This window comes from Triturus cristatus, chromosome 12 (genome assembly GCF_964204655.1).
Source record: "Triturus cristatus chromosome 12, aTriCri1.1, whole genome shotgun sequence".
Classification (NCBI taxonomy): domain Eukaryota; kingdom Metazoa; phylum Chordata; class Amphibia; order Caudata; family Salamandridae; genus Triturus; species Triturus cristatus.
Window position 1 is genome coordinate 692772089 of NC_140595.1, and position 12467 is coordinate 692784555.

Genomic DNA, 12467 nt, shown 5'->3' on the forward strand with positions numbered 1-12467 from the left:
TAACGACCGCTTTGTAAAGGTCGTTCGCCGGTCTTTATGCATCTGGCAGAGTGGGAGCACCATTGTAGATCATCAATGATCCCACTTACAAACTTATTTAGACTTTGGTGGAGCACTGAGTTTAAACCGGCAGAGTCGCAGCTGGCTCCATTGGTGTAAACCTCTATCCTAGTGGGTTCCATTCCAATTTCTAAATGACCCCTATTTCTGCATGCTTCTTAACCTTACCTCTCTAGTGAAACACTTACATTTCTATATGAGAGGCACATCAGCCTGCTCATTCCCCATGAACTGAATCAATGTACTTACATGCCATCTCAGGAGACAAGATCGCAAAGGTAACAAACTTAGCAATCATGGTCACGTCCTCGAAAAAACAAAAAAAAGGATTGTCAAAAACGGTCAATCAGTGTATTGCAGCAAAGCATTTATCTTAGGAATGGCAAATTATTAGGGTTAACATATTTACTGTTAATGAACCACAGCAGCTTCTTGTATCTTCCTGTGTATTCTAAGCTATATGTATGTCAGTTAGACATAACTAGCGTATTTCAGTGTTCTTTTGTTTTTTAAATAGTAGTCCTTTTCAGTGAATTCCTACAGTTGTTTAGCATAAGTTAAAGTCCCACACACATCAAAGCCAACCATAAATGAATAACAGTAACACCTGACACGTGCTTTGCTTTTATTAGAGCTCTTCAGAAAGGTATAGCTTTGTCCACACACAAGGAGGCACCCAGTATAAGTTAAGATAATACTCTTTCTGGCTTAGAGTGCAGCATACATTATGCAAAAAGGAAGCAGGGAACTCTGGGTAGTTTTCAGGGTTTATATGGAGAGCAGCTTCTTTATATGAGAACTCTACAACACTATCAACACTCTGAATCGGCTTACAATAAATGTCTGTCTTTCTAGCAGTTTCTAAGCATACGATTAGAACAGTGCCATCCATGCCAGCTAGGAAGTAACCAAGTCTTTTGCCATTTTTTTCTGTAGTCTTTAAGCTTAGGGTTTTCTGGTGCTATCAATGCATTCCAAAAAAACCTTTCAGCCAACTCAGTTTCTTTGTGAAAGGTTTTGTGGCAGACTTTTAAGCAGGGTCCAAGAAAAATGGGATATCCTTAAATGTGTTTTCCCCATACAATTTCCATTTGGAAAATTGAAAAGTTCTACAACAAAAATGGCTGAATGGAACTACACTAAACTTGTCAGAAAGCTAGATCACGACCCATAAAGTGTGCTGTTTGTGATTTGGTGTAAATCTGTACAGTAATTTTGAGAAATAATAGTTCAAAAGTTATGTATATGCAGAGATGCAGGAATACAATGGGGCCAGCAGATCAAAAGATGAGATTTGATTGGCTGCCTTACATCCTTTTAAAGGGGGGGCATGCAGCCCCCACTTCACAGAAGAATTCATGGCCCTATAGACCCCATTCACCAAAAGCAACAGTAATTATATATTTTGTATTAGGAGGGGGAGCACAGCCCCCCTCTCTGAGGCCTTTCATGGGCCCTCAGACCTAATTCCCTGGTGTCCGATTAAAATTTTTCTGATCCATATAATGGCCCTGGGCTCCCAATACCCTGGGTGTTAGAAATTGGGTTGTTGGTTGATTAGGATATGAATCCAAGTAAAGGCAACCACAATCCTAGGGTAATAGGCAGGCAGAACCTAAATTAACCTACACTCACCCTCTGGTAGCTAGGCACAGAGCAGTCAGGCTTAACTTAGAGGCAATGTGTAAAGTGTGTGTGCAACACTTCAAACAAAAAAACTGTGAAAACACCACACAAAAAGATTTCAAAGCAGGTTAGAAAAATAAAACTGAATTTAATAGATAAAACAAGTCCAAAATGACAAAAATAAAATAAGTAGAACTTGAGACCTGAATTTTTAATGAATAAACTTTAAAATAGCGCTTAGAAGCCATGAGCACTTATTTGGGATATCTGGTCACACCGGACCGGAACAAAGTCAAAAGTTAAGGTCAACTGCAATGGAGAGTGGGCTGAATATAGAGATCCATTGAAGCCCACTGAACAAAAGTACCTTGATCCTAGCTGCATTGATGTCGAAGATGGGGAGTGCAGCCGAAGTGATTCATCGGTGTTGAGCCATGCAGTGGTGGTGATGCACTGGTCCTAATATGCACAGCAGCGACGATGCGTGGGCTCTGATGAGTGCAGAGCTGTGATGCGGAGATTCTTCATTGTCTTCGAAGATGCTGTGGACGGAGATGCAGAGACCTTGTGCAGTGATGGTCCAGAAGACAATCCATTGGGGCTGATCCACACAGGAGAGGTGATGCACTGGTTCTGGACACGCAACAGGAGAGATGCACTTCCTTCGATTTATGCAACAGGATCAATGCATTGATTCTGACCATGCAAAAGGGGCATTGTGCCGGTTCTGGGATGTATGACGTTACAACGCATACATTTACATCGCGGTACATTACATTGCGGTTTTGACAACGCAAGTCGTTACAACGACTTGCGTTGGAGGGCGCTGGACTTAGGAGTAGTATAATTTACTATTCCAACTCCAGTCTACATACAGTAGGGAAGGTGTTGGATAGTAAATTATACGATTCCCTGTCCTAGAGCGCCATCTAGCGCAAGTTTTTGTAACGACTTGCGTTGTAAAAACCGCGATGTAATGGCATCGCGATGTAATCCCCGCGTTGTAAACGATGTTTCCCCCGGTTCTGATCCTCACAACGGCCCGATTCACCAGTTCAAAATAGGATGTGTGGGTTTTGCTGAACCAAGCACCTTAGACTTTACTTCCAAGGGTCCAGGACTGGGATGGCACCACTTGGCAGAGCACACTCACGAATGGCAGAGTCCAGGTGCAGAAGCAGGTAAGTTGGAAGTCGTTTATGTCCCTGAGCATTCAAGTCAAGAGGCCAGCCAACTATCCTTCAGAGTCACTCTGGGTTCTAGTGATGCAGTTCCAGTCCTTCTCACCCAGGCAGGAGAACAAGGCAGGATAGCAAGGCAGGAGTACAGCAGAGCAGCAGTGATGCAATAAACGTTTGTACAATTTAGTAAGGTTCAAATGTCCTACTGTGGCATTACTGTGGTATTGCTAATACGTATTCTCTTTTGTGTTAAGTTCAGAGATATGGCTGACATGCTAAAGGTAAGTAGTGCCCCATGAATAATCCTTGACATGCTACAGGTAAGTATTATCTCTTAAAATAATCCTTGTGCCAATTTCAGGGTCTCTTTCAATGGAAGAGTGTTTTTATATACACACTCTGTGATAATATGCATTCTTTTATCAGATTTGACAAGTCTTAAACATACTTATGTTCATACCTACTTGCCCTCCTCGCTCTGAAACCTTTTGCATCCTAGGTTGCTGATTGTTCTTGTTGTAATTCCTCATTATGCTAAGTCTTTGCCAAAGCATGCTCTGATCGATAATATACACAATCCTTGATTTGCGTTAATTTGAAGAGTAAGAACAGACGACTCATCTCTCTCTTCTTGCCTTTTGTCTTTCAGGTCTCCATTCACTTGGCCAAGTGGGAGAGCGAGAGGGAGATGTGGACACTACAGAAAGTAAAAGTGCTGTTAGTGCCCTGCTTGCGTTCTCCTGCTCCTTTGAGACGCTCATGCTAAGGGTAGCAAGTGGAAAGCTAGCGTTATTAAAGAGCAAGATAATGGGTAGCAGCTGCAAGCCAGCGCTACTCCCACTGATCTCCATGAAACTGCATGCAAACAAGTCACCCCCAACAACAAATAGAGCAGTCCTGCCAGAACTGCCAGACCGTAGTGTCTCTATCAGGGACAAGAAACAAGCACAGCTGGGTTTCTGTGTCTGTGCATGGTGTTACTCAAGTAGATACATGCAAGAGAGCAACACAAGTGCGGGTGGAGGAGAGAAGCACATGGGCAAGGGAGAACAAAAGGGGAGAAAATTACACGAAAGAGGCAGATGGAAAAGGTGTACACTCAGAAGTGTTCAAACCAAAAGAAACAGCATTGGCAAAGTGAATAGTTCTCACTAATGAGAGATAGTGAGGTTTGCAATGGTTTGTAGCCCAGCTGTACAGCAGTGTGGCTCCTGTGCAGCATTGCTACAACTAATTAAAAAAAACCACTAAAAAGTGGACAGTTCTAATGCGTTTTATTTCATTTAAAGAAAAGAACATTAGAGCTGGCTGCATCACAGTACCTTTTATTAATTGTATCTGCGTGCTCCCCGTTCCCTCCTGCCTATTCACTTCTTCCATCCAGATCTCCTCTTCCACCTCCCTTCCTCCATGTTGCCTCACCTCCTAACCCACTCCCCTGTGGGACGAGGCAACATGGAGGGAGAGAGGGTGGAAGAGAAGGATGCTGATGGGAGGAGAGGACAGGCAAGAGGGGATGAAGGAACACTCGGACAACAGAGAGTGGGTGGGGGAGCACACTGAAAAAGCAGGATGGGTGGGAGAGGCTGGGGCAGGCACATGGGCAACGGAGGCTGGTCAGAAGGCGCTGTGGCAAGACAACAGACAACAGAGGGTGAAAAGAGGTGCTGGGGAAGCAGTTGGACAAGCACATGGACAATAAGGTGCCGATTCCGATCCGTTAAAATTATTCCCCGTACGAATCGTATCCGGATTTTTTTACGTACGATTCGTACAAGTCCCTTACAAACTGGCAAGTACGATTCGTATGTGAAAAAATATATACGAATCGCATTGGGAAAATTCCCCGACACGTCCTCGGGTCGGGAAAAGTGTCCGACACGTCCCAGGACAGTTTTACGTACGAATCGGAAAACTGAAGTCCGAGCGCGCAAGTACGATCCGTCCCGTCCGTCCGAATGTACATCTGTATGGAAAAAAAACTGTACGGAGCGAACATCAATAGCAACCAAAGAGACGTCCAAACATGTGCCCGCATACATGCCGAACACCCCCCCCAGCCCCCGCATGTACGCGCTTTACCCCCAGTCCCCCCCCGGATGTATGGAGCGTACCCCCACCCCCGTATGTACGGAGCGTACTCCCACCCCCGTATGAACGGTGCGTACCCCCACCCCCGTATGGACGGTGCATACCCCACCCCCGTATGGACGGTGCGGACGGCCACCCCTGTATGGACGGTGCGGACCCCCAGCGCATAGCGCTGGGGGTCCGCACCATCCATTCGGGGGTGGGGGTATGCACCGTCCATACGGGGGTGGGGGTACGCACCGTCCATATGGGGGGTGGGGGTACGCACCGTCCATGGGGGGTGGGGGTACGCACCGTCCATACTGGGGTGGGGGTACGCACCGTCCATACAGGGGTGGGGGTACGCACCCTCCATACGGGGGTGGGGGTATGCACCGTCCATGGGGGGGTGGGGGTACGCACCGTCCATACGGGGTGGGGGTACGCACCGTCCATACGGGGGGCTGGGGGTACGGCGCGTACATACGGGGGGCTGGGGGTATGTGCTGGGGTACGGTGCGTACATACGGGGGCTGGGGGTACTGCGCGTACATACGGGGGCTGGGGGTATGTGCTGGGTGTACGGTGCGTACATACGGGGGCTGGGGGTACGGCGCGTACATACGGCGGGGCTGGGGGTATGTGCTGGGGGACGGTGCATACATACGGGGGCTGGGGGTACGGTGCGTACATACGGGGGCTTGGGGTACACACCGTACCCCCAGCACCCCGTATGTACACGCCGTACCCCCGGTTCCTGTGTGTACGGCATGTACCCCCAGGCCGCTACACCCTGCCCATAAGCACCCTACCCCAGGCCCCTACACCAGCACCCTCACCCAGCATCGCGCATGTACGAGTCGTACCAAGCCATAGCAAATGTGAGCACTGTACAACAACATGGCCGATATACGCACCTTACAGACGCGAAAAACACTCGTACTGAACCAGGACACTGCAAAACACCACAAGGAGAGTCAATTCGAATCGCACAACACCACAAAACACGTCCAACAAGCCCAAATACATCCAATACACTGACCTGCAACAGCCAAACAGGTAAACAGAGGCCCAAAACACAACCACTTCTTATAACACACCCACCCAAAGTTCAAACACAGCCACACCCACAAATGGACCAATAAAAAGGGCCCACACACACAAACCATGAGCCTTTGCAACAGACCCACTGCTGCCAGACCCCACAGACAACCCACTGCACCATACTTGAACCCTGACTACACCTTACACTTGCACACCTTCACACAACCACCTTCACAAACACCCCCTAATCACATTCACACACACACCTTCACAAACACACCCACAACCATCCACACCCACACCCCACACCATGCCCACAGACAAGAATCCAAAGTTCACAAGGGAGGAGCTGGAGATCCTTGTCAACGAAATCATCAGAGTCGAGCCACAGCTCTTTGGAACATTGGTCAGACAGACCAGTGTAGCAGCAAAATCAGCCATGTGGCAGAGGATCGTCGAGAGGGTGAATGCTGTTGCGCCCATCAGAAGGACCAGGCATGAATGCCAAGCCAGGTGGTACGATCTGCGGAGGACGGTCCGCCGCAAAATGACTGACGAATATAACCAGGGGAACATCACTGGAGGTGGGCCGCCCCGCAGACCGGTACACTACCATCCCTGGGAGGAGAAGGTGATGCGCACGCTGCCACCGGTGGGTGTACACAGAGTAGAAGGTATCACCGATACTGGTGAGTACACAAACAACTCACCTCACATGGGGGAACCGCATCCACAACCCAACTCCCAATAATGCACGCAACTACCCCAAAGCCATCACCAGACACAACCACACTCCAAAAACACGCCCATTCCACTAGCGGCTCCATGCCCCATGCACCAAGCAAGGCCATGCCAAGTCACAGGCCACACAAAACACCAACACAAGACAGGATGTCCATGATGCCGGGAGGGTGGGCCTAAAAAAAAACATTTTGCAACTTACCAATGCCCTCAGCCCATATGGCCTAGGGCAGAGCTATGCAAACAGTGTGTCCCGACACTGTACTGTGTCGCCTGCAAATGGTGTCCACGTCGCAGGATGACATGGGTATGAAGGCCCAATTTGCACATAACAGCAGCTAATGAAGAGGCATCACTGTGAAAGAGTGTCAGCACACACCGCCGCAGCAGCGCAGACTCGGAGACACTCTGCCCAATGGGGGCCGGGAGATTCTAAACAAAGCTACATGAACAAGCCAATGGCCTTTGAAAGACCTGCAAAGTGTGTGTGCCCAGGATGCTGGGCTGAGGTGATAGAGGGTGACAGACAGACAGGGTGAGAGGGAGAGAGAGGGAGGGAAACAGAGGGCGACAGAGGGCGACAGAGGGAGACAGACAGAGGGAGGAGGGTGACAGAGGGAGGGAGAGAGGGAGACAGAGGGAGACAAAATCACCCTTGGGTGGTGTGGGCATGTCCGCTCGTCAGCAGGTGGACTGTGTGCATGTTGACAAGGTTTGGCAGTGCGTGAACCACCCCTTTTTTGCGTGGAAATCACTGGGCCATGTGTCAAACCGTGCACGAGTAGATCCTTGCTGCAGGCACAAACCTAACCTTACACCCAGTATACCCACTCACTGTGTTTGTTAGAACCCAGTCACAAATGCATAAGTTACCTACCTGCATTCTCCAATAGATATGAAAATGCACCATTTGCCCACGTACAGTGCAAGACGTAAGCCGGTTCTGCATCGCTCGCAACGCACGCTCGCTACACTGCTTACTGCGTTCCAAAATGATGCAACAACAAAGAGTGTGTCACACATAGGAAAAGTGTTGAAAGCTGTGGCCAAGTGTTAGACGGACCGGGAGGGTCGGCCGAGGACAAGGGGAGAGGTCTCCGGGGAGAGCCGTCTCCAGCGATCGTACAGATGAGTAACTTCCCCCCCACAGATATACACCACACAGGGATAGGATTTAACGTTCTTTATAAGCGATTTCTTAAGGTACGATGGAATGGTACAAGGAGGTCTGGACTCAGGGGTCCCCTCGATTCTAGTCTCTGGGTTTGGGAAAGGGGGTAGCGGGACAGTCTGGGTACCTATCTGGTAGCTGAGATGGTCTGATGGATAGCTCACAATCCTCGAGCTCGATGTTCTAGCTTTGGACGGGCCGCGGCAGCGCCAGCAGGTCCCGGTGAAGGTGGTCGTTACACGGTCCGCGGCAGCGCCAGCAGGTCCCGATGAAGGTGGTCGTTACACGGTCCGCGGCAGCGCCAGCAGGTCCCGATGAAGGTGGTCGTTACACGGTCCGCGGCAGCGCCAGCAGGTCCCGACGAGGATGGAGGATGCAGAAGGCCGCGGCAGCGCCAGCAGGCAGGACGATAGTTTACAAGGCAGGGCTACGGCAGCGCCGGTAGTCCGTCAAGGCTGAGTTCTTCTCGGTGTCTCTCGACTCCAGGATACAACTGCCTTCCTGCTCTGGAGCTGCCCTAGTTATAGGTCTGGCGCCCTTTGATGTCCGGACCCTCGCACGTGGAGGTTGGAAGGTCCGGGATGAGGGAGTCCAGACACCCAGCAGGGGGGTGCAGCCAGCGCCCGGGGGAGCTGGAGGGCGATCGGCACCTGGCGGGAGAGAGCCATCGACACTTCTTTCTCCCATTGACCTGCCAAGTGGTCCGTTCACCTCCTGGGTGGATGGTGGTGCCGGGATGTCGGGGCCTGGCCAGGCCCAGGGTTAGGGTCGAGCTGACACCACGCGGCCTCGTGGTGCAGTGTCCAAGATGGCGGCTGGTCCGGCCGGGGGAGCCGGTAGTGGTTTGGCCCCATGATACATGGATGTCCGGGGGCAGGAGTTCCGTCGGGAGATGGGGTGCGGGTTGTTCTTGTGGGTAACACCTGGAGGGCCGGGGCTTGGGCCCTGTCATGCGGGGAGGTAGCAAGCCCTTCACGTGGCCTGTCCAACATGCGTCCCCCCCAGCTGAAGGCGGGGAGAGTCACCCATCCTCTTGGGGACTCTCCTCGTCGAGGCGGAGAAAGCGTGACAGGCCATCTGCGTTGGCGTGGTCTTGGCCCGGTCGATGTTCCACAGTGAAGTCCATTCCCTGCAGGGAGATGGACCAGCGCAATAGCTTGGGGTTTTCCCCCCGCATCTGCATTAGCCACTGCAGGGGTCGATGATCGGTTTGCACCCGGAAGTGGGTCCCGAAGAGATAGGGCCGGAGCTTTTTGATGGCCCACACCACTGCGAAGGCCTCCCTCTCGATTGTGCTCCAGCGCTGTTCTCGGGCCAGGAGGCGTCTGCTGATGAAGGCCACCGGCTGGTCAAGACCCTCGGGGTTCAGCTGGGAGAGAACCGCCCCGATGCCGTGGTCGAAGGCGTCCGTTTGCACAATGAATTCCCGACTGTAATCGGGGGCCTGGAGCACAGGGGCAGTGCACAGGGCGGCTTTCAGCTTCTCGAAGGCCGCTTGACAGTCGGGGTCCAGTTAATCTTCTTCGGGTGGTTTTTGGACGTGAGACCCGTGAGGGGCCCCACAATGCTGCCATAGTCCCTCACGAACCGCTGGTAGTAGCCGGTGAGCCCCAAGAAGGCTCGGACCTTGGTCTGCGTGACTGGGGGCTGCCAGGACTGGATGGCAGCGATTTTGAGTTGCAGAGGGGCCACCAGACCGCTTCCCACTTGGTGTCCGAGGTAGGTCACGGATCCCTGACCAATTTGGCACTTGCCGGCCTTGATCGTGAGGCCGGCCCGCTGGAGGGCCTGCAGGACCTCTCGGAGGTGGTGGAGGTGGTCGGACCAGTGGCGGCTGTACACAGCGATATCGTCCAGGTAGGCGGCGCTGAATTCCTCGAGCCCCGCCAAGACCTGGTTCACTAGTCGCTGAAAAGTAGCTGGGGCATTCTTCATGCCGAAGGGCATGACCTTGAAGTGGTAGTGGCCATCGGGGGTAGAAAAGGCGGACCGTTCTTGGGCCCGGGGTGTGAGACCGATCTGCCAGTAGCCCGCTGTCAGGTCGAAGATGCTGAGGTAGCGGGCAGCCCCCATGCGGTCGATCAATTCATCCGCTCGGGGGATGGGATGAGCGTCGGTACTGGTAACAGTATTCAAGCCCCGATAGTCGACGCAGAATCGGAGTTCAGGAGTGGTGCCGGGGGCAGCAGCCTTGGGGACCAGCACGACCGGGCTGGCCCAGGGGCTGTCCGAGGGCTCGAAGACCCCGAGCGTGAGCATTTTGGATACTTCCTCTTGGATGCAGGCCCGCACCCGATCTGGTACGCGGTATGCCCGGTGTCTGATAGGGGGACTGTCCCCAGTGTCCACGTCGTGCAAGCACCAGGGGGTGACCCCTGGGGTGAGGGAAAACAAGGTAGCAAACTGCAGCAGGAGGTCTCGGCAGCCTTGGCGCTGCTCTGGGGTGAGGGCCTCGGAGAGCCGGACCCCGTCCACGGAACCATCTTTCTCCTGAGTCTTCAGGAGATCAGGGAGAGGCTCGGAGTCTTCTTCCGCCCCACGTCTGTAGCCATCAGGAGGCTGAGTTCCGAGCGCACAAAGTGGGGCTTGAGTCTGCTGGTGTGGAGGACCCGGAGGGGGTTCCGGGGAGACTCCATATCGATGAGATAGGTGACTGGGCTCTTGCGTTCGACCACTTTGAAGGGCCCCGTCCAGTTGTCCTGCAAGGCACATGGTTCGGTGGGGGACATCACCCACACTTGTTGACCAGGTTCGAATTCGACGGAGGAGGCATTTTGATCGTACCATTTTTTCATGTCCTCCTGACTGGCCTCAAGATTCGCTTTTGCCATTTCCCTGAATCGCCGGGTCTGATTGCGTAGTGTCAGGAGGTACTTGAAGACGTCTGGAGGGGTCTTTAGGGGGGCCATCTCCCAACCTTCTTTGACTAGGCTGAGGGGCCCTCGCACAGGGTGCCCGTACAAGAGTTAGAAGGGGCTAAAACCGAGGGACTTTTGGGGAACTTCTCGATAGGCGAAGAGGAGGCACGGAAGTAGTACATCCCACTGGCGACGGAGGGGCTCTTCCAATCCCCCAATCATTCCCTTGAGCGTGCGGTTGAATCGCTCAACTAGTCCGTTTCCTTGAGGATGATAGGGGGTCGTGAATCGGTAGGTGACCCCGCACTGTTGCCAGAGGGACTTCATATATTTCGAAATAAAGTTTGTGCCTCGGTCGCTGACGACTTCTCGGGGGAAGCCCACCCGGGAGAAGATCCCCATTAAGGCCCGGCCGACCACCGGAGCTGTTACAGTTCGCAGGGGCACAGCCTCGGGGTAGCGGGTGGCGTGGTCCACCAGTACCAGGATGAACCGATGTCCTTGTGCTGTACGGGGGTCCAGGGGCCCCACAATGTCTATTCCCACTCTCTCGAACGGGGTGGTGACAACTGGGAAGGGTTGCAGAGGTGCTTTGAGTTTGCGGCCGCTCTTCCCGCTGGCCTGGCACGTGGGGCAGGACCGGCAGTGGTTGAGGACGTCGTTTCGCATCCTCGGCCAGAAAAAGTGGGTCACCAGGCGACTGTAGGTTTTGTCCTGGCCCAGGTGTCCAGCCAGAGGGACATCGTGGGCCAAATTTAACAGGAAGTCTCTGAAACGGAGGGGCACCACCAGCACTCGACTGGCCCCTAACTCCGCGATTCTCTGTTCACTGTATAACAGGTCGTTATCCCAATAGACCCAATGGGCTCCGGTGGTGTCCCCTGCGCTCTGGGCGATGGCTTGCTGGCGGAGTCTCTCGAGGGAGGGACAGGTCTTCTGCTCTTGGCGGAACTGTTCCTGGGTGGGCCCCCCTTCTTGACGCCACTGAGCCAGGTCGGGAAGGTCCTGGGGCTGGGCGACCCCTTCGGGGGTTTGCTCTGGGGGGTCGGTATAGTCGGTGTCCTCTACTGGAGCGATCGGGGGAGGAGGTGCAGGCCATTCTGGTTCTTCTGGTCGGGGGATGGCACGGGCGGCCATGGACCGGGTGGTTACGCACACCCAGTCCGGGAGGCCCAGCATCCCCAGGTGCTCTCTTCTTTCGACGGCAGCCCACGGGGAACTCTCAAGATCATTCCCCAGGAGACAGTCCACGGGGGCATCATCCCGGACCGTCACCTTCAACATGCCGGAGACCCCTCCCCATTCGAAGGGGACGCAGGCCATCCGACATAGACTCTCTGAGTTGTCGGCTGAGCGGACGGGGCAGAGAATGTTCGGCAGGATCTGCTCTGGTTTTACCAGGTGACAGCGGACGGCCGTCACACTGGCCCCTGTGTCACGTAGGGCTTCGGCCCGGCGCCCATTAATGTTCACCCACTGGCTATATTTTCTGGTGTTGGCGGGTAGGGGGGCCCGCGGGACCAGGTCTTTTCCCCCTAGGCACGCTAGAACCATGGCGGCCGGTTCCCACTCTTGTTGTGCCTGCTCGTATTCCTCTTGTTCTTCGGAGATTTGTTCTCCCCCCAGGGCGGCAGCAGCTACCTGGCGGGGTTTTGGAGTTTGGTTCTGTGGACAGTTCGGGTCATTGGCGTAGTGGCCGACTCGCTGGCATCGGTG